The sequence below is a fragment of the Schistocerca americana genome, chromosome X (genome assembly GCF_021461395.2).
Source record: "Schistocerca americana isolate TAMUIC-IGC-003095 chromosome X, iqSchAmer2.1, whole genome shotgun sequence".
Lineage (NCBI taxonomy): Eukaryota > Metazoa > Arthropoda > Insecta > Orthoptera > Acrididae > Schistocerca > Schistocerca americana.
This window is the reverse complement of record NC_060130.1, coordinates 941,252,595-941,276,085: the sequence shown is the minus strand read 5'-3', so window position 1 is coordinate 941,276,085 and position 23,491 is coordinate 941,252,595. Positions and strand designations below refer to the sequence as shown.

The following is a 23,491-nucleotide window of genomic DNA, read 5'->3' as shown; positions in this document are numbered from 1 at the left end:
GCCAACATACATCACCTCCTCTCACTGAGCTCTGCACTGGAATGGGGCGGGGGGGGGGGGGGGGGCTCTGTGGCAGTCATCGACCACCGGAATAGAGCAGAGTGGTATCTCTGCGCACTGACACACTTTTAGGACACGGGTCTTGGCGCGTGCCTTTGTTCAGTGTGTGTTAACGTTTTGACCGGTGATGCTCGTGAGGTTTGTTTATGTGTGTATATGTGTAATTGTGCAGTTAGAATAAATACAAGTTTCATACAAGTGGTGTTCAGGTTGTTACGGCAGCTAAGCAACCTGATTTCCATATACCCATTCCTCATCTCAAAGTTGCAAGTCTTTCTGATTATAAAGCAGAATGTGGGTCCCAGGGGAATGGCACACAGTGTTCCCTGTATGCATCATTAGCTGCTGTGTCTCTGGTCTTATTTTCATGAATTCCTGCATACCACAACCATGTCTAATAAATTACAGGAAAAAGACAAAAATTACCTGTAGTGTGCAATGAAATCAAATACAATTATTACATAAAATGTGGCTAACTCAACTTGTGGGCCTCTTTAAGCCACAACTGATCATTGTGTCACTTTTTTTGTAGCTTGCACAAAATTTTAATAAAAAAGCAGTTTTGTTATTGACCAATTAATTAACCCTGAATTTCTTTAATAATACTAATTTTGAATTACTATTTGAATATGTGAGGATGAAGGTTTGGCATAGGTCATTACAGAGGTGCTTTCGTACTACACTAAACTCTTGCTAATGTGGCCATCAGTAGTGTGGCCTCTCAGTGATATGGCCCACATCCATCCAGCCTATAGTCACTCCTGCAGAAATGATGTTCAGAACAATGTATCATCATGTGCAACAATGTTGTAAGTTAATCGCAATGTTAAACAATGCTATACATATTTAAAATTCTGGCTTTCTTTACAGTTTACTAACACAGCTTCTAAAACAGAATGCCAGATCAAACACTTTTCAGTCATCTAAATTTCCCAATTGTTATTTTATTGGGCTATAAGTTTTGGTGATATATTATGCCATCTTCAGGCCCCCTGATCAACACATAGGAAGATCCCAACCTTGGTTCCAGTGAAAATAGGGGCCAGAATTTGAAGACTGGTATCTGCGGATTTTTATTTGAGACAGCAATCATTTCAAACATCACATGCAGGACTCCTGTGCAAGCAACTATTTATGACATCAAAAAGAAAGAAGATGCTATTTGGCAATACTCAACCCAACAGGAGAGTGTGTTGCGAAAACAGAATGTTAGAAAGATTGAGAATGAAGAACTGGATGTAGCTGTTTGTAGAGGATTTATACAACAGCATAACAGAGGAATTCCAGCAAGTGGCCCAATAGTAAAGAAGAAAAGCAATTGCATTTAACAAACAACTAGGCAGCAGTAACTTCTTTGCAGCAACTGAGGGTCAGCTACCAAATTGGAAAAAAATGGCATGATGTGCAGCAGCTGTCAGTCACTGGAGAAAGTCACTTAGCTAATGAAAAAATGTAGAAGAGTTTGTAAATAAGATATGAAAGATAGAGGAAGAAGACTGAACTGCTGATGCATTATACAATGATGATGAAATCAGTCTCTTTTAAAAGATGCTTTCTTCAAAAATATTATCTGCCAATAATGAGAAGAAAGCACATGGGTACAAACAACAGAAACAACACATAACATTAACAACATGTTGTAATGCAAAAGGGAGTCATAAACTACTGCTCATGGTGACTGGGGAAACCAACATTCACATTGTTTTCAACACAGTGACTACCAGTGCAATATTGTGCTCAGAAGAAATCATGGATCGACAGAGAAATATTCTCTTGGTTGTTCCACAGAACATTTGCACCAGCTGTGAGGAAGAGTTGAAGAAAAAAAAGCTTCCACTGCAAGCTGTTCTCATAATTAAAGTTGCTCTCAGTCATCTTTCTGAAGTGACCCTAAAGTCCACTGATATACAAGCATTCTTTCTTTCACTCAGTCTGACAATCCTGATTTAGCCCATGGACCAGGGAATTCTGGAATCAATTAAATGTCATTATAAACATGCACTTCTTAGCTCTTTGCTTAATGAATGTGAAAACAACTCTACAAAGGCCATGTTGAGAGTGTGGAAAGCAACCAACTTATGTGGTGATGTTTTCTAAACAGCAGCAGCATGGGATAAGATGGAGAATGCTACCATAATGAAGAGGTTGAGAAAAGTGTGGCCATCCACTGATGCAGAGATGGAGCCAATACTGAGTGACACCAATGAGCCAGTCAATTCAGAATCATGAACTGTAGACACTTTTACCCATAATATTCTAAAAGCTGCAAGGATGAGGAAAAATTGATGACGAATATGTTGATAACTGACAGAATGGACAGAGTATTTACCATAATGGCAGTACTGAAATCTGACATTCCCTGCAAGAAATCATTTTTTCTGAGGAACTGTAAGAGTACTGAAAAACTGTAATTCTGTCTGGTGACAAAGACAAAGCTCTGGACATAATTCAGCAAATGAGCTATAAACTAGAAAATGTAGGACCTAAAGAATATCAGTATTTCAGACAGATGGTTGGTTGGTTGGTTGGTTTGGGGAAGGAGACCAGACAGCGTGGTCATCGGTCTCATCGGATTTAGGGAAGGATGGGGAAGGAAGTCGGCCGTGCCCTTTCAGAGGAACCATCCCGGCATTTGCCTGGAGTGATTTAGGGAAATCACGGAAAACCTAAATCAGGATGGCCGGACGCGGGATTGAACCGTCGTCCTTCCGAATGCGAGTCCAGTGTCAGACAGATGGTATCAGTTACACTAACACAACTGAGAAGATACTGAAGATTCTTCTCAATACTTCTTGCCTGTAATAGAAACTACAAAGATTTTCGATTAGCAGTTCCACTGGAGATGAGTAGTCAAGAATATCATTACACACACCTATCAGATGGCAAAATATCTCAAAGAAAGATCAGCAATATAAGGGGAGATGCAAATGCAAAAACTGGGATTCCACTGTCTCAGTGAATTGTAGCTCTGGGAAACAGCTCTGATGTTGTATTCCCAATTAAAAGTTAACACTTTGGATATAGAATTAGGGAAAATTTTCACAAATTTTACAGAGGTCTTCTGCCAAAGCAATTTATCAACTTTTCTGTTTGATGAAAAACATTATGAACAAAATTTTGGAGTGCCAATGTGCTGACTGTTACTACTAGAACTGACACATGTAAAATCAATGAAATTTACCAACCCATAGGTGACATGTTTGTGATATGGATGTGTGGGACATAAACACTTTTCAGACCACCTGCACTTGATATCTCTCAGTATAAGAATCATAATGAAGCTAGAAATATGTTGCCCAGATTTCCTCAATGTTAAGATGGTTAAGACGAAAGCAGATGAGACCCTTTGTAATAGTATATAAATGACACTGATATCTCCTGACCTTTATCTCTACATCTGAGGCCACTGTCATCTCTGATACAGAAATAAGGTTGATGAATGGGTACAATTTTAATGCTGGCAAGAAGGAAAAGTCTCTCTCAAGAACTAAAATTTTAAAGGATTGGCTACTCAGACTGACAAGCTGTATGTGTACTGCAACAAAAATCAATAAATCATGTGGAAGAAATTGAGATCCACAAAAAAGATCATGAACTGCACTATATCAGTGCAATAACTGGAAAAAATAATATTTTCATAAGTTAACATGCAGTGCTTAGCACAATCATTGACAGAACTAAAAGGCTTACTCTGCAAATTTAAAGAAAGCCTACAAGGAGTAAACGAAAGCAGCAAAAGACTGTTTTCAGTAAAAGAACTGCACTTTTTTTATCAGTGTGATCCCAGTTTTGAGTGGTCAACTTTTACTGATGTTTTGCCAGTGAGTAGATTCCAACCCTTAAGTGCTACTCTAGAAAAAGCTGCAAATTTACCCATTTCAAGCTGAAATAACGTCTTGATATGACTCAAAATTTTTACAGTCACCACATCTGCACACACAAGTCAACTAATTCCCGTAAATTATGGGGAGGGAGATGATAAGCTCTGATGCCACTTTAAATCACATCCCAGATACGTTCGATCAGCTTCAGATGTGGCGAGTATTGGCCCAGCACATCAATTGGAACTTGCCACTATGTTCCTCAAACCACTCCACCACACTCCTAGCCTTGTGACATGGTGCATTACCTCAATGAAAAATGCCACTGCCTTCAGGAAACAGGATTGTCATGAAGGTGTGTAAGTGGTATGACACTCCCTGGCCATCATGGAACCTTACACTAGCTCCACAGGACCCATGGATGTCCACGTGAATGTTCCTCAGAGCATAATGGAGCTGCCGCCAGCTTGTCTCTAGCCCACAGTACAGGTATCAAGGAGCTATTCCCCTGGAAAATGACAGATTCACACCCTCCCATTGGCATTATGAAGAAGGTATCGGGATTCATCAGACCGTGCAACACTCTGCCACTGCAGCAATGTTAAATGCGAATGATCACATGCCCATTTCAGTCATAGTTGCAAATGTTGTTGTGTTAACATTGGAACATGCATGCAGCATTGGCTGCTGAGGCCCATCATTAGGAGTGTTCAGTGCACTGTGTGTTCAGGCACACTTGTTCCTTGCCCAGCATGAAAGTCTAATGGTAGTTCTATCACAGTTCGCCACCTGTCCTGTTTTATCAGTCTGCCCAGTCTACGACATCCAACATCAGTTATGAGGGGTGGTCACCCAACCACACATCATCTGAAAGTAGTTTCACCTTGATTTTGCCACATGTTGAAGACATTCTGTGATGAAGCAAGGTGGGATATTTTTACTTCCCCTCTTGTTCTGCCATCTGCCTCCTTAAAATTCATTTTCTTTACTTTCAACTATTTACCATTAACATACGTGAATGTAATCTGCATTTTCATAAAAGAGAAAGGTTGGCCCTCAGTTTTAAAGAATATAACACCAGAGCTAGTTTTGTGATTAGTTTTATGTATGTATTTGATTTTCTAATTTATTTTGACTATTCCTAATTAGTATCTTTTATTATAGTGTGAAATCAGTAATTGTTTCATAGCTTAAGTTCTATTGTTGACATATAAACAAATATAGATTCTGTATTAATTATAAACATTTGAAAGACGAAATACTGGTAATCTTAAATTGTCTATTTTGCTCTATTCGAAAACATGTTAGTGTAGCATTTAATCAATTCAAAAGTAATTAACAGTTTTTGCAAAAGTATTGCTTTTGTAACTATACATGTTAATTTCATCATTTAATCAACTAATTCAGCCTAACTCTTGTAGAAGAAGAAACTGTTAAACAGAACCAATTTTTTATGTATTCAGTTAATTTAATGAGTTAAGTTTTAGTTGTTATTTCTGTACATTTAACTCTGAACAATGTGTAGTTTCAGTACCTATTATTGTGAGGATATATAAGGGCCCCATTTCTGGTCACAAGACAGTCAGTCCACAGCCGAGTTTCAGATGAGGAGCCAGTGTTGGTTAGAATGACAACGATGCATCGACTTAACAGTGAAATAAGTGTTACACCAATAGGCCATGTGTAAAAACAATGACATTGTCTGTTTCCATACGTACCTGTTTATTCTTCAAGAACTGTGAACATTGTGGTTATGTTTTTACTGCTCATAGATGTTCAACAGTAAACTATTGTAGCAGTATGTGGATGTTCACCTGCAAACTATTAATGAGGCTTATGCGAAGTTAGAACATTAGTGCACTGGCCATATATAACTGTGTATTATTTGGCGGTTGTGAAAAGTGAAAGTAAGAGACTCTGAAACATAGTTGTGCATCTGTCGGCTACATCATTTACAGTAGACAGTTCTGTACGTCCACCCCCTGCTTTTTCAGTCAGTATGTCAACACCAAGGACAACAAATGAAGAAACAAAGTAGGTGAACCACTACATGTGGTGCCCCGGGTGAGGACTATTGTACTTAGCCACAATTGTTATAACATTAAGTTGAACACATATATTTCAAAACGATACGACACATAGAAGTCACTGAGCAAGTTGACAAAGCAAGACATGTGAACACTGTAACATTCGAATGAGCACTGAGTCCAAGTCTTGCAACCACTGTCTGGCTGGCTGGCCGCTTAGGTGGCGCAGCTGCTGCATGGCTGGCAGACAGCGCCGCATGTAGAGGATGCGCGTAATTGCGCAGCACAACTTTGAATGATCGGCGAGTCACAACACTTTTCCCCCCTTTTAAATTATTTCACTGGTTTTGATGGAGGTGGCCTGTAGATTGATAACATCCATAGGCATTGAGTGACTGGCCGTAAAGTCTCGAGGAGGAGGCTTCCCGTACGGAAGTGTCCCCAATGTTAACAGGTCGAGATGACAGGAGACGTAGGGGTCGAATCTGCTAGGGCCCCGTGCGCCAATCTGCCCGTTGCCGCAAGTCCAGTTGATATAACAGGAGACATGGGTGATGTGTCGGCATCCGTAGGAGAAGGAGGGAAGTAGATTGGCTCTAACAGATGATGGTCATCTGGTTCCTGCATGGGCACGTCTCCTGGTGGCATCCGTTCTTGTACTGGCACCGAGATGACGGTGAGAGGGCTGCGTTGTGAGTAATGAGAGACGCCAAGATCCTGAGCGTCCAGTAGAGCTGAAGGTGGTGTAGAGACATTCGGAACAGGCGTTGCCAGAACACGAGGCCGAAGCTAGTCCGAATGACGCATTGCAACACCCGTGTCCATCTCGATTTCATACAGGTGTCGGCGACGGTGTCGTAAGGTGCGGCCCGGACTCCATTTTGGCCGCCTGCCATATCCCCATACCCAGACAAGGTCGTCGGTGGTGAACCGGCCAAGTGAAGGCACCCGCGGCCGAGAGGTGGAAGGCCGCAGAAGATAGCGTGCGGGGCTGTCAGCCATGTAAGAGCTCAGCCGGGCTGTGGTCGCCCATGGGGGTGAAACGGTGGTTTTGATGGAGGTGGCCTGTAGATTGATAACATCCATAGGCATTGAGTGACTGGCCGTAAAGTCTCGAGGAGGAGGCTTCCCGTACGGAAGTGTCCCCAATGTTAACAGGTCGAGATGACAGGAGACGTAGGGGTCGAATCTGCTAGGGCCCCGTGCGCCAATCTGCCCGTTGCCGCAAGTCCAGTTGATATAACAGGAGACATGGGTGATGTGTCGGCATCCGTAGGAGAAGGAGGGAAGTAGATTGGCTCTAACAGATGATGGTCATCTGGTTCCTGCATGGGCACGTCTCCTGGTGGCATCCGTTCTTGTACTGGCACCGAGATGACGGTGAGAGGGCTGCGTTGTGAGTAATGAGAGACGCCAAGATCCTGAGCGTCCAGTAGAGCTGAAGGTGGTGTAGAGACATTCGGAACAGGCGTTGCCAGAACACGAGGCCGAAGCTAGTCCGAATGACGCATTGCAACACCCGTGTCCATCTCGATTTCATACAGGTGTCGGCGACGGTGTCGTAAGGTGCGGCCCGGACTCCATTTTGGCCGCCTGCCATATCCCCATACCCAGACAAGGTCGTCGGTGGTGAACCGGCCAAGTGAAGGCACCCGCGGCCGAGAGGTGGAAGGCCGCAGAAGATAGCGTGCGGGGCTGTCAGCCATGTAAGAGCTCAGCCGGGCTGTGGTCGCCCATGGGGGTGAAACGGTAAGAAGCCAGAAACTGGAGAAGTGCATCATCAGCAGCAGAAGAAGTCAGGAGTTTCCACATCTGAGCCTTAAATGTGCGGACCAGTCGTTCAGCCTCACCGGTTGATGGTGGTTGGAACGGAGGGGCCGTGACATGCGTAACGACATAGCAAGCACAAAAATCCGCAAATTCAAAAGAGGCAAATTTCAGACCATTATCAATAACAAGATTAGAGGGAAGGCCTTCCAAAGAAAAAATGCGGGTGAGAGCACTTGTGGTTGTTGCGGTGGTAGGCGACGTGCAACGGACAATGAAAGGAACGTTAGAGTAGGTGTCAATTATGAGGAGCCAATAAGTACCTAAAAAAGGACCCACGAAGTCAGCATGAATGCGCTCCCAGGATGTCTCAGGCGAAGGCCACAGTGACAAAGATGACTTCGGGGCGGCGGCCTGTGATGCACAAGGGCCGAAGGCAGCGACCATGTGTGCTCTTTCAGAGTCGGTGCCAGACCAGTACACATGACGGCGCACCAGAGATTTTGTGCGAGACACACCCCAGTGCCCTTGGTGAAGGAGGCGCAAGACCGAAGCATGCAAATATGGAGGTACCACAACATGCTGGGAAGCATTGTCAGTGGAAAGGAGGATAACACCATCCCCAGTCATGAGGCGGTAGTGCAAAGCGTAGTAGTTCCGCAATGGGTCAGAAGTCTTGGCGGACGGACGATCTGGCCAACCCTTCTGAATACAGCGTAAAACCCAAGAGAGGGTAGGATCAGAACCGTTGCCGCCGCCAGCCAGTCCCCTGTGATGGGGAATCCATCCACAACCCGCTGCTCGGCAACATACAGATGAAAACACAAAAGTTTGTCATTGTCGAATGCCAGATCAGGACCCATGGGAAGGCGAGACAGTGCATCAGCATTCGCATGTTGAGCCATTGGCCGGAAATGAATCTCATAATTGAAACAAGGCAAGTAATGAGCCCAATGCTGGAGGCGGTGTGTTGCCTTGTCGGGAAGTGACGATGATGGATGAAACAAGGAAACAAGCGGCTTGTGATCCGTAACAAGATGAAATTTGGATCCACAGAGAAAAACACCAAACTTATGAAGAGCACAAATAATGGCCGAAGCTTCTTTTTCAATTTGATAATACTTCTGTTGGGCGTCCGTGAGCGTTTTGGAGGCATAAGCAATGGGTTGTTCAGAGCCGTCTGAAAAACGGTGCGCAAGGACTGCACCGGCCCCGTATTGAGAGGCGTCTGTGGCAAGAACAAGATGTTGGCCAGGTCGATAAGTAGCCAGGCACAGGGCCTGTTTCAGCATAGTCTTCAATTTCTGGAAAGCCGCATCACATGACGTGGACCAGTGAAAAGGCACGTTTTTATGCAACAGGCGATGCAACAGCTGAGCCACCGAAGCAGCAGACGGTAAAAACTTGTGATAGTATGCTATTTGCCCCAAGAAGGCCTGCAGTTCCTTAACAGATGTAGGGCGAAGAAGGGCACCGATTGCAGCGACAGTTTGCTGAAGTGGACAAATACCATCCCGAGAGAGTTGAAACCCCAAGTACGTGATAGATGCCTGAAAAAATTGTGATTTCTGAAGATTACACTTAAGACCGGCAGTCTGTAAGACATGAAAAAGTGTGCGGAGATTTTGAAGATGTTCTTCAGTGGTGGAGCCAGTGACAACAATGTCGTCCATGTAATTTATACACCCAGGGACAGAATCGATGAAAGATAGCAGCGACGCTGGCAACCTCAAATGGCAATCATTGGTATTAATAGAGGCCGAAAGGCGTGTTAAGGACCAGAAACTACCGGGAAGCTGCGTTCAGAGGAAGTTGATGATAAGCTTCTGACAGGTCAATTTTAGAAAAATACTGGCTTCCTCCAAGTTTAATGAACAAGTCTTCAGGTCGGGGCATATGGTAAGTGTCGATGAGGCATTGCGGATTTACAGTGGCTTTAAAATCACCACAGAGACGAATGTCACCATTGGGTTTAGCAACGACAACGACAGGAGAGGACCACTCAATGGAAGTGACAGGAAGCAAGACCCCTGAAGTAGTGAGACGATCCAGCTCCCATTTTACCCTATCACGAAAGGCCACAGGAATGGGCCGAGCCTGAAAACACTTAGGCCGAGAAGTGGGTTTGAGTGTAATATGAGCTTCAATGTCGTTTGCACAGCCTAACCCAGGAGAAAAAAGGGACGAAAATGTCGTCGACAAGGAATCCAGTTGTGCATAAGGAATAGCATCAGAGACGATATTGACAGAGTCGTCTATGGGGAACCCAAAAACGTGAAAGGCATAGAAACCAAAAAGATTCTCTGTGTCACTCTGGTCGACCACAAATATGGGAATAGTGCGAACGACGGATTTGTAAGATACCTCAGCATGAAATTGTCCCAAGAGAGAAATCTTCTGTTTATTGTATGTCCGTAATTGCCGAGTGACAGGTGATAGGAGTGGAGAACCCAACTGAAGATACGTCTCAGAATTAATTATAGTGGCAGCAGAACCAGTATCCACCTACATGCGAATATCCCGACTAAGGATTTGAACAGTGAGGAATAACTTCCCTGAAAGGGAAGAAGTGCAATTGACAGACAACACAGAATCAGAATCAGCGTCATTTTCATGAACATCATGTATGCGGTCGGATTTGCAAACAGAAGACACATGACCTTTCTTTTTGCAATTGTGACACACAGCCAAACCTTGGGGTCAATCCTCGTGTGAATGTTTCGTAAAACACCTTGGACATGAAGGAAGTTGCCGTGGGTTTTGCTGCAGTTTCTTATAGGTTTGTTTACGGTTAGGCTGAGGCTGCGCGTGGGAGCGTACTGCAGCCATGTTGGTCGGCGGGGACGCACCGCACGAGTCGTCAACAGCGCACAGAGGTTGTATTTCCCCGATGTCACCCCATATCTCTATTTGCGCCCCAGCGCCGCGAGAAATTTCAAAAGACTACGCGATGGATAGGACTTCATCTAGAGTTGGATTTGCTAACTGAAGGTCACGTTGCCGAACTTCTTGTAATAGCACCCCGTACCATGGAATCGGCATAGGATTCTTTGTGAACTTCAGTAACAAATTGACACTTTCGACTGAGGCCGTGAAGTTCAGCAGCCCAAGCGTGATAGGATTGATGCGGTTGTTTTTATCAACGATAAAAGGCAACACGAGAGGCTACCACATGCGTTTGCTTTTGAAAATAGACAGACAGAAGTGAGCACATTTCAGCAAAGGACAAAGATGCAGGATCTTTCAAAGGAGCCAATTGCGACAACAACCGATACATTTGAGGTGAAATCCAGGAAAGGAACAGAGACTTACATGTTTGTTCATCCGTGACATGAAATGCCAAGAAGTGCTGTCGAAGACCTTTTTCATAATCAGACCAGTCTTCCGCCAACTAGTCATAAGGAGGAAAAGGAGGTATAGACAACGACGAGAAACGCCCCGCATTTGACGCCGCGACGAAATCGCGAATCGCCGATATTAGAAGCGTTTGCTGTGCAATGAGACCTTGCAAGAGTTGCTCGACAGTAGCCATGGAAACCTGTGGGTCAACGATGAAACGGAAAAATACCATCCTCGTCGCCAATTGTTATAACATCAAGTTGAACACATATATTTCAAAATGACACAAGACATATAAGTCACTGAGCAAGTTGACAAAGCAAGACATGTGAACACTGTAACATTCGAATGAGCACTGAGTCCAAGTCTAGTGGCCACTGGCTGGCTGGCCGCTTAGGTGGCGCAGCTGCTGCATGGCTGGCAGACAGCGCCGGATGTAGAGGACGCGCGTAATTGCGCGGCTGCTCTTGAATGATCGGCGAGTCACAACAACAATAAACAAGGAGTTGCGAACTTTGAACAGTGAAATCAAGAGTTGTTTACAGTGCAGTGATGTAACAGCCAATCAGTGTTTGGCTTTCATGCCACAGTATGACAGTAGTCCATCAGTGAGTGGGTTCTATGGAAGCAGCCACTGAGTACAGGAGCAGACAATCAGCACGCAGGTGGACACAGCTGACTGGAGATAAACAAGATGGCTCGGCGAAAGAATTACAACTCGCAGTAGACTACAAATCGAGATTATAACTGCAGCAAGCAGCAGACGAGTGGTTGGAAAACAAGGTAATTCCATAGCAAAAGTAGTTTTACACTAAGTGATACATGATGAGTGGCATTAATGAACAAGTCATAGGCACAACAGCGGCCTAGTTCAGTAGACGATAGTGCTCATCAATCTGACATGAATGTAACTTTGAAAGATGGAGATGAAAATCCTATAGTAAATGGAAAGATTAAAGCATTATATACATTGTGTAGTGATGTGAGTGAAATGGGCAAAAACTGTACTGATGTGGGTGGGATTGTTAAGGTTCAGGAGGAGGAACCTGGTTGCAAAAATCAGCAAGGGCAAAAGTTTATGGCAAACAGGAAAGTGGAAATGATGTTAAGACAAATTATGAGTATTTTGAGTAACATAGGTATGAAAGAAGACATTAATAGGGTGGAAAAGAAAAGTGATAGCATTATAACTGACATGGTTAACTTAAAAGATGAACTGAAGAAATAAATTAAAAAGGAAATTAAGATAGTTAGCACTTATCTTTCAGAATTAAATAAGATATTTCATATGTTAGTTAAAGATTGTGATAATACTAATGAGATAATCACATTGACTTGTAAATGTGTGGAAGAGAGAAAGGAAGTTTGTGATGACATTAATAGGAAGGTGGAGGTTTCTGAGAAACAATGTGCTGAAAATAGGGTTAAACTTGAGAACCATAAGGATTAGATTACAAATGATTTTGAAGCAGAGGTAGAAACCAAGTGTGCAGTAGTTTTGAGGAAAAACTGCTAAAAGTAAATGAAAATGTAGATTCAAAATTGACTTAAATGAAGATAAACATGGAAGAGGTACAAAATCTAAAGCATAGAGAAAGTGACTGTGGGTCTGATAATCATTCTGGTAAGCAGGATGATATTTTTTCCACGTAAAAGATTAGTGAGGATTTGTGGTATGAACAGGATCACATGGTAAGTAAAAAGGAAGAGTGTCAACCCATAATAACAGTAGGTTTACAATGTATACATGTTAAGTGTTTACTGGACAGTGGGAGTGATGTGAATGGCATTTCACAGGCATTTTTTGAATCTATTAACACAGAGGGTATAGTGGTGATGCATGTGTCTGGAATAAAAATTATTGGTGCTACTGATAAGCCATCACAGAGTGTGAAACGAAATGCACTATTAACTGTGAAATTGTCAGGACAGTTGCTGAAGTGCACTGTCTTGATAATTCAAAATTTCAGCATTGATGTAATATTTGGGACTGATTTCTTGTTCAATTAGCAAGTAGGGGGTCAACATTCTGTGTTGGATTCATTCTGTGGTGATAATGCTTACCCCAGCTGTCTATCTCAATTTCATATCTCCTGAGGCAGGAAATCTGTAGTTTACAAGTGAATCAGAATTATTCTATAGTTGACTCTCATGTAATTTTGTACAGTAGGATACTTTAGTACAGAAACATTGTAGAAAAGGTTTCTCTAGTGTTACCTGTGTGTATATATAGATTATGTTTTGTTAGTTATAGGTAATGTCATCACAAGAGAATGGAAGAAAGTAAATTGGTACAACAGTTAAAGAATTTCTGTCAAGAAGGTGAGGTTAACTGAAAATGAAAGGTGTCAGCTTATGTGGAGGATAATTAACATCTGAAGTAATCAGCTTATTGGTGCAGCAGCAGAGATAATGTGCAGTATAAACCATCTAAAATACGATATGTTAATATTAATTGTGGTTAGTAGAAGTGTTTATGTTCAGTTCAATCAGTATATGTGTATAACTATCTATGTGTGTCATGGTACAGCCTTTTCTAACATTAAGGAATTCCAACTTTAAACTTAGTTGTCTGGAGTAATGTATGTGGAAAGAATAAGCAAGGTTTGTACGTATATCGCCCTTCAGGCTAGAATATCAAGCAAATTGAAGGACTACAGTGAAATCATAGATTTTTTGAGTGATAATTTTGTCTGATCAGTAATGAGAGTTATGTTTGCCTTAGAATAAGGATATGGTACTATGGAGTGTTTTTCAGTAGAGTCAATTTTGCAGTGAATAAGCAGAGCAGGTGTTTATTTATTAGGTAGTGAAACAATAATGAAATAATGAACAATGTTGTGGTCTTTATGGTTAGGGAGCCTGTCTCTGCAGTGGGGATATTTTTTGAGAGTGCGCTCCACTAGTTAACGAGGTAAGAAATGTAAGTAAAATAATGGAGTCAATAGACATGATTGAGTAATGAAAAAGATAACTGCATACAAACGAACATAGTGCAACTCTATTGAAGATCTAAATTTGTCAACTAGGCAACAGTGGGTACTGTGTATAATGTGCAATTCATGACACTGCAGCTGGGAATAAGAGCTTAACAGAAAGAGCAATATTTTAGTGAGGTACAAGTCATATAATTCTGCATGATTGGAGCTATATGTTATCTGAAAACTTCTATTATGAGTGTAAAGTGGTAATACTGGAATGAAGAACAGTAATTTTGCTGATTAACTGACAACTGTGGTGCTAGGCTGATGTGAATATTCTGACAGGTCAACTATTTGGTAACATTTTGTGATTTCGTGAGAATTTAGTTTTCTGGTTCAATTAGAGCAGTGCACAGAGTGGAGTAGTAATTGAGTTTTTTAATGGTGACTCTATTCTATTTTCAGAACATAATGATTAGTAAATCTATGCTACTACACATCTTGAGTTTTTCCTATTTTGCAAATGGGAAAGACACAAAAGTCTTTCAAGTTTAATCAGTTTCAGAGAGTTGTGACTTAGAGTAATGTTTTATACTGCAATGTGCACGTGATTTAAAAATTTTTTCTAGTCCACAGCTTTTGTACTATAGTCAAATTTAGTACTAATTATTGTAATGTTATGAGAACTATGTAATGTATTTATTTATGATGTAATGACTATCATTTACCATTAGTGTTAAACTTTTTTTTTTCTTAGACTTAAGTTATAAGTACAAGTAAGTGTACTAAAGTAGGGTATTTTGTTTTGTGTTAGCAGAAGAGCCAACACCGTGTTACGAGTGGAGGCCGAAATGCATGCGTTTTAGCTCATGCAGGCTGGCATGAGGAGGGAAGAACTATACTGATGTGAGGTCTGGAACATGACAAGGAATGAGAATTCAGAAAGCGGACCTAATTAGTTTGATACTTAACTTTAATCTATTAATGATGAACATTGCTCTTGATGGTACATGATTCACAATATTATCTGTTCAGAATACACTCTTGAAGATAGTAATTATAGTAACTGAATATGGTGCCTTGCTAGGTCGTAGCAAGTGACGTAGCTGAAGGCTATGCTAAACTGCCGTCTCTGCAAATGAGAGCATATGTAGACAGTGAACCATCGCTAGCAAAGTCGGCTGTACAACTGGGGCGAGTGCTATGGAGTCTCTCTAGACTAGACCTGCCGTGTGGTGGCGCTCGGTCTGCAATCACTGATAGTGGCGACACGTGCGTCCGACGTATACTAACGGACCGCAGCCGATTTAAAGGCTACCACCTAGCAAGTGTGGTGTCTGGCAGTGACACCACATTTTGTCTGACTTTTTTTTAATGTACTGTGGTGTAGGAGAACCACCTCCAAGGGAACTGACAGCAGTGCATTTGCTTGCTAACTGCCACTTGGACCTGTTGAAGGTGTGGACAACTTGGTGATAAAGTGTGTAAGAGCTCATTGAAAAAGTGAAAGTGCTTGCGAAAATTACTAAACACTGAGCCAGTGAAATTTTTTGTTGAAACATGAACTGCAATGCTCAGTGTAATTTAAATTCTTTGCTACCCATGAGGATTTATTATTTGAAGCAAGACAGGACTTGTATCAAATGATATGTATATTTAAATGTAACCTTCGCTTACCCAAAAAGGACATCACTTATGATGAAGATTCCTAATTTTTTGTTAAAAGTATAACCTGTGGATATTTTGTGCAAATGTACAATACACTGTATGTAAATATTTTAGATGGGGATTTTCATATGGCCAGTTCACACCAGTCCACATAAGTATAAATTTGAAAAACATATGTACTGTAGTTCTGATAAGATTTCTTATGTAATATTTTCTTGTGTGTAGATTGTTAAGCCCAATTTCTGGGGTCACGTGTAGTCGTTGAACTGCCCAGTTAGCTATTTGCAATGTCTATCTGGTCAATCCAATGTGGGGGTGATGTGACATAGCAAGCTGAGATATTTTTACTTCCCCCCTTGTTTAGCCATAGCCTCCCTAAAATTCATTTTTTTAACTATTTACCATTAACATATGTGAATATAATCTGCATTTTCATAAAAGAGAAAGGCTGTTAATTTTGACTATACCCAGTTTGTATCTTTTATTATAGGGTGAAATCAGTAATTGCCTCATAACTTAAATTCTATTGTTGACATTTAAACAAATATACTTGCCAGCAGCCATAAAAAGCTTAACAACCAATGAAATTCAGTTTAAGAAAAGCCTAAAGGATTTATTGGTGGCCAACTCCTTCTACTCCATTGATGAATTTCGCAGTAAAACCAACTGATTTGTGAAAAATTAACCTTGCATCCTACAAAAGTAATGGGACCAGTAAGAAGCTCTTCTTGGACGACTTCGTTTGGTGTAAAGCTGAAGCTGTCAATTGTCTTGTATACTGGCAGTCTGGGTCTCCTAGTATATCTTCTCCTCCTATAAGGCATGGCTGTGTGTCGTGCGGCTGCCTCGAGTCAAATGAACATGCTGTTGCCTCACGAGAGAGACTGGGCCCCCTCCAGCGGATGTGGCTACTGATAAGAGTGGCCCAGCCAATCAGTGCGCACCGGAAGGCGTCGCCGCACCGGATGTAATGTTTTTCGTAGTGGATCGCGCTCTGTTAAAACTAGAGCGTCATCCACCGAGCTCTAGCGGCAGCCAGGCGAAGCTCGTTCAAGGCCACCAACCTTGTGAGGCGTAATGCAACAGCTGTGTAAGTATAGTGTGTTAAGTGTGCCACGGCACAATTTCAGTGCAGTAATGTGTGCATTGTAAATAAGTATTATAGTAGCTGTATTACATGTTTATTACCTTATAAATAAATAAGAACATTTTTATTTTAAATTCAGTGCATTAGTATTTGTAAAATGACTCTTTCATATAGTGTTCATTAAAAACTGACGATCATTCCACTTGGGACCTGTGGAATGGTACATTAGCTTATTTGTTTTAGTTGTAAATATTTGTCATGTATTGTTGTTTTTCTGATATGTTCCACATCCTGGAGGACCTCCTCACTACGGATCAATTGGAATGAAAGTAAATCTAATCTAATCTATAAATTCAGTACTTATTATAAACATTTGGAAGACAAAATACTGGTAATCTTACAGTATCTATTTCACTCTATTTGAAAACATGTTAGCAAAGCCAGCATTTAATCAATTCAAAAGTAATTAACAGTTTTGTCAAAAGTATTGTTTGTGTAACTATACATGTTAATTTCATCATTTAATCAACTAATTCGGCCTAACTCTTGTAGTAGAAGAAACTGTTAAAAAGAACCAATTTCTTTATGTATTCAGTTACTTTAATGAGTTAAGTTTTAATTGTTATTTCTGTACATTTAACTTTGAACAATGTGTAGTTTCAGTACCTATTATTTTGAGGATATATAAGGGCTCCATTTCTAGTCACAAGACAGTCAGTCCAAGGCCAAGCTTCAGATGAGGAACCAGTTTTGGTTAGAATGACAACCATGCATCGACTTGACAGTGAAATAAGTGTTACACCAATAGGTCATGTGTGAAAATAATGACATTGTCTGTTTCCATACGTACCTGTTTATTCTTCAAGAACTGTGAACATTGTGGTTATGTTTTTACTGCTCATAGATGTTCAACAGTAAACTATTGTAGCAGTATGTGGATGTTCACCTGCAAACTATTAATGAGGCTTATGCAAAGTTAGAACATCAGTGCACTGGCCATATATAACTGTGTATTATTCGGTGATTGTGAAAAGTGAAAGTAAGAGACTGCGAAACACAGTTGTGCATCTGTCGGCTACATCATTTACAATAGACAGTTCTGTACATCCACCCCCTGCTTTTTCAGTCAGTATGTCAACACCAAGGACAACAAATGAAGAAACAAAGTAGGTGAACCACTACATGTGGTGCCCCGGGTGAGGACTATTGTACGTAGCCGCTATAAACAAGGAGTTGCGAACTTTGAACAGTGAAATCAAGAGGGTGGAAAGCAAAGTGGGGCAGGGTATGTAAGTAAGGCTTTAGTGTCAGTACTTAATTTTTGTAAAAATGAGGTTGTATAAAAAGTCTTCCAAAATTCATAAGTTCATAAACATAATTCATGGCTCTCTGAGTGTAAGGTGTATTTCATGCAAATGCAGGAAACAGAATAGTCCCTGTGGTTTAAAAATGTGATGGACTTGAAACAATAGTGCCAATGATGTCAAGGGCCTTCCATGCGACATGTCATACTGGTGGCTTAATCACTTTAACAGCACAATTTTGGCTGCTTTTTTTATGTTATGAGATATTTCAAATGACTGTATGTTGTAGAATGTTTCTTAAGCATTATACAATTCAGTAATATTTTCTTATAACTTCAAGTTGAACAAATATATTTCAAGGAAGATGCAATACATGAAAGTCACAGATCAAGTAAACAGAGTAAGACGTGTGTACACTTTAAGAGTCTAGCGGCCGCTGGCTGGCTGGCCACTTAGGTGGCGCTGCTGCTGCATGGCTGGCAGACAGCACCGCATGTAGACGACGTGCGTAATTGCGTGGCACAACTTTGAATGATTGGTGAGTCACAACACTTTTCCCCCCTTTGAAGTTTTTGCACAGGTCTTGATGGAGGTGGTCTGTAGATTGCTAACATCCATAGGCGTTGAGTGACTGGCCGTAAAGTCTCGAGGAGGAGGCTTCCCGTACGGACGGTAGTGTCCCAGATGATAATGGATCGAGATGACAGGAGACGTGGGGGTCGAATCTGCTAGGGCCCGTGCACCAATCGGCCCATTGCGGCAAGTCCGGTTGTAATAACAAGAGATATGGACGATGTGTCTGCATCCGTAGGAGAAGGAGGCGAGTAGTGTTGCTCCACCAGATGATGGTCATCTGGTTCCTGCATGGGCACGTCTCCTGGTGGTGTCAGTTCTTTTGCTGGCACCGATATGATGGTGAGAGGACTGCGTTGTGAGTAATGACAGATTCTAGTATCCCGAGCATCAGGTAGATGTGTAGGTGGTGTAGCGGCATCCGGAACAGGCGTTGACGGCACACGAGGCCGAAGCTGGTCCAAATGACGCACTACAACACCCGTGTCCATCTGGATTTCATACAGGCGTTGGCCACGGTGTATTTAGATGTGGCCAGGACTCCATTTTGGCCGCCTGACATATCCCCGTACCCATACAAGGTCGTCAGTGATGAACCGGCCAAGCAAAGGCACCCGCGGCCGTGGGGTGGAAAGCCGCAAAAGATGAAGTAGCGTGCGGGGCTGTCAGACATGTAAGAGCTCATCCGGGCTGTGGTCGCCCATGGGGGTGAAACGGTAAGAAGCCAGAAATTGGAGAAGCGCATCATCAGCAGCAGAAGAAGTCAGGAGCTTCCTCATCTGAGTCTTAAATGTGCGGACCAGTGACATGCATGATGCCTTGACGGGCACAAAAACCTGCAAAATCGAAAGAGGCAAATTGTGGACCATTATCAGTAACAAGAGTAGAGGGAAGGTCTTCCAAAGAGAAAATGCGAGCTATAGCATTGGTGCCTGCTGCGGTGATATGTGACATGCAACGGACAGTGAACAGAAAGCTAGAGTAGGCGTCAATAACGAGAAGCCAATAAGTACCTAAAAAAGGTCCTGCAAAGATGGCATGAATACGCTCCCAGGGCTTCTCAGGTGAAGGCCACGATGACAATGATGACTTCAGGGCGGCGGCCTGTGATGCACAAGGGCCGCAGGCAGCGACCATGTGTGCGATTTCAGAGTCGGTGTCAGGCCAGTACACATGAGGGTGCGCCAGAGATTTTGAGTGAGAGACACCCCAGTGCCCTTGGTGAAGGAGGCGCAAGACTGAAGCACGCAAAGACGCAGGTACCACAACACGTGGCGAAGCATTTTCGGTGGAAAGGAGGATAACACCATCCCTAGCCGTGAGGTGGTAACGCAAAGCATAGTAGTTCCGCAACGGATCAGAAATCTTAGCAGACCAACAATCTCACCAACCCTTCTGAATACAGTGTAAAACCTGGGAGAGGATAGGATCAGAACCCATAGCAGCCGCCAGCCGGTCCCCGGTGATGGGGAACCCGTCAACAACCCGCTGCTCGGCAACATCCTGGTCGAAACACAAAAATTCGTCTGTATTGAATACCAGATCAGGACCCATGGGAAGGTGAGACAGTACATCAGCATTCACATGTTGAGCTGTCGGCCGGAAATGAATCTCATAACTGATACGAGACGAGTCAAGAGCCCAACGCTGGAGGCGGTGTGCAGCCTTGTTGGGAAGTGACGATGATGGATGAAACCAGGAAACAAGTGGTTTGTGATCCATAACAAGATGAAATATGGATCCATAGAGAAAAACACCAAACTTGGTAATTTATACACCAAGGGACATTGAGCAATAATTGTTCCAAGAATCGCTGAAAGAGACCAGGGGTGCTGGCAACCCAGAATGGCAATCGTTGGTATTGATAGAGGCCGAAAGGTGTATTAAGGACCAGAAACTGCCGGGAAGCAGCATCGAGAGGAAGTTGATGATAAGCTTCTGACATATGAAGTTTAGAAAAATACTGGTGTCCAGCAAGTTTTGTGAACAATTCTTCAGGTCGATGCATAGGGTAAGTATCGATAAGGCATTGCGCATTTACGGGGGCTTTGAAATCACCACAGAGACGAATATCACCATTTGGCTTAGCAATGACAGTGACAGGAGAGGACCACTCACTGGAAGTGACAGGAAGCAAGACCCCTGAAGCAGTGAGACAATCCAGCTCCCATTTGACCTGATCACAAAGGGCCACTAGAATGGGCCGAGCCCGAAATAACTTAGGCCGAGCAGTGAGTTTGAGCATGATATGAGCTTCAAAGTCGTTTGCACAGCCTAACCCAGGAGAAAAAAGGGGCAAGAATGTCGCGACAAGGCATCGAAACCAAAAAGATTCTCCACGTTACTATGGTTGACCACAAATATGGGAACAGTGCGAACAACAGATTTGTAAGATACCTCAGCAGCAAATTGTCCCAAGAGAGAAATCTTCTGTTTATTGTAAGTCCATAATTGCCTAGTGACAGGTGACAGGACTGGAGAACCCAACTGAAGATACGTCTGAGAATTGATGATAGTGGCAGCAGAACCAGTATCCACCTGCATGCGAACATCTCGACCAAGTATTTGGACAGTGAGCAATAACTTCCCTGAAAGGGAAAAACTACAATTGACAGACAACACAGAATCAGAATCAGCATCATGTTCATGAACATTATGTATGCAGTCAGATTTGCAAATGGAGGACACATGACCCATTTTTTTTTTTTTTTGCATTTGTGACATACGGCCCAACGTTGTGGACAATCTTCTCATGAATGTTTCATAAAACACCGCGGACATGAAGGAAGTTGCCATGGGTTTTGCTTCAGTTTCTTAGAGGTTTGTTTACAGTTAGGCCGAGGCTGCACTTGGGAGCGTACTGCGGCCACGTCGGCTGGCGGGGACATGCCTTTATTTGCACTCCAGCGACGCGAGAAATTTTAAAAGACTGAGCGATGGATAGGACTTCATTGAAAGTCGGATTTGCCAACTGAAGGGCACATTGCCTAACTTGTAGGGCGCTGATCTGATAATAGGATCCTGTACCATGGAATCGGCATAGGATTCTTTGTGAACTTCAGTAACAAATTGACACTTTCTACTGAGGCCATGAAGTTCAGCAGCCCAAGTGCGATAGGATTGATTCGGTTGTTTTTGACAATGATAAAAGGCAACACGAGAGGCTAACACATGCGTTTGCTTTTGAAAATAGATGGATAGAAGTAAGCACATTTCAGCGAAGGACAAAGACGCAGGATCTTTCAAAGGAGCCAATTGCGACAACAGATACATTTGAGGTGAAATCCATGAAAGGAACAGAGACTTACATGTTTGTTCATCCGTGACATGAAATGCCAAGAAGTGCTGTCGAATACGTTTTTCGTAATTGGAGCAGTCTTCCACCATCTAGTCGTAAGGAGGAAAAGGAGGTAGAGACAACGACGACAGATGCCCCGCATTTGATGCCGCGATGAAATCACAAATCGCATTTGTGAGAAGCGTTTGCTGTTCTATGAGACCCTGCAATAGTTGCTCTAAAGTAGGCATGGAAACATGTGGCTCAACGACGGAAAAGAAAATTCACTACCTCGTCGCCAGTTGTTATAACTTCAAGCTGAACAAATATATTTCAAGGAAGATGCAATACATGAAAGTCACAGATCAAGTAAACAGAGTAAGACATGTGTACACTTTAACAGTCAAATCATAACTGAGTACGAGTCTAGCGGCCACTGGCTGGCTGGCCACTTAAGTGGCGCTGCTGCTGCTGCATGGCTGCCAGACAGCACCGCATGTACAGGACGCGCGTAACTGCACGGCGGCACTTTGAAAGATCGGCGAGTCACAACAATTTTCATTGTCACATTATGAATATTGTTAACCAAGGGTAGCTATGTCTAAAATTAAATAATGTAAAATAGCTCTAAGAGGTGACTACGAAAAGTACAGATGCGACTTGTAGTGTTAAATGTTGATTAGAACTTTGAACACTGGCTGAATGTGGGTTATTCACATATGGGTAGATGATAAAATGGTGTAGTTTATTTAAAACACAATTTTAATCTATCTGTTTTGCCATCAGTCAAATTCATTTCATATGCAGCACTTGAAGGGTGCTGAAAACAAATTAGGGGATCCTAATGGTTTTATAAAGTGTAATCAGAATTGGTCCTTTTCTTAGTTTGTATTCATTTTGAATATTTTCCACAGCAAACTTTCCCAAAAACTCATAAAAAGCCACAGCTTACTCCTATGTATAAGAAGGGTGAGAGAATGGATATGCAAATGGGTTCTGAGCAAGCAGCCAGTGAATTATTAGATTAATACATTAACCAACAATAAGGATTAGATTTTCTTTCTTTATGAGTTTTGGCTAAACTAAAGTTTCAGTTCAAATAAATGTTACATTAGTGTATGTTACCGAATGTTCATTGCTCATCCACTAATGGCGTAAAAATTTTCGATTTTCCTTTTAAATGTTTTCCATTTATCTTTTCTACAGTAATTCACAAGTTTTTCAAGCCAATATACAATATATGGGTTTTTTAACTGTTATTCCCTGTTTTTTGACTGTACCTCTCAGATAAAGAGTGAGAGTGGGGAATAAACAGTACATTTTTAAGTAACATTAGCAGAAGTCTTCACTGTGCAGTTGTCTGTAACTCATGGTATGGGCCACTCTACAATAGAAATCTACAACTATTCCTTACTTGCAAGAATAATTACATAGTACCTTCTAAAACGCCATTCTTTAGTCAACATTGCCACAGAGCTCATGATGCAACCAAGTACATAGTGTACCATATAATAATTATGGAAGAAGGTACAAACAGTGCACACAGAACTGCTGCTGCACTCTTCCTCATGTACGCAGTTTAAGGTATCCTTCAGTGTCCATCCATTGATCTCAACTACCACTTCCAAAGTCCTGTGATTTCCAGTT

General features: G+C 42.2%; 1 protein-coding gene across 5 annotated transcripts in view; it reads right to left on the bottom strand.

Annotated features, from left to right (window-relative positions):
* LOC124555080 (acidic mammalian chitinase-like) overlaps positions 1–23,491 on the bottom strand; it is a 183,108-nt gene that overhangs the window by 113,938 nt on the left and 45,679 nt on the right. The window lies entirely within an intron of this gene.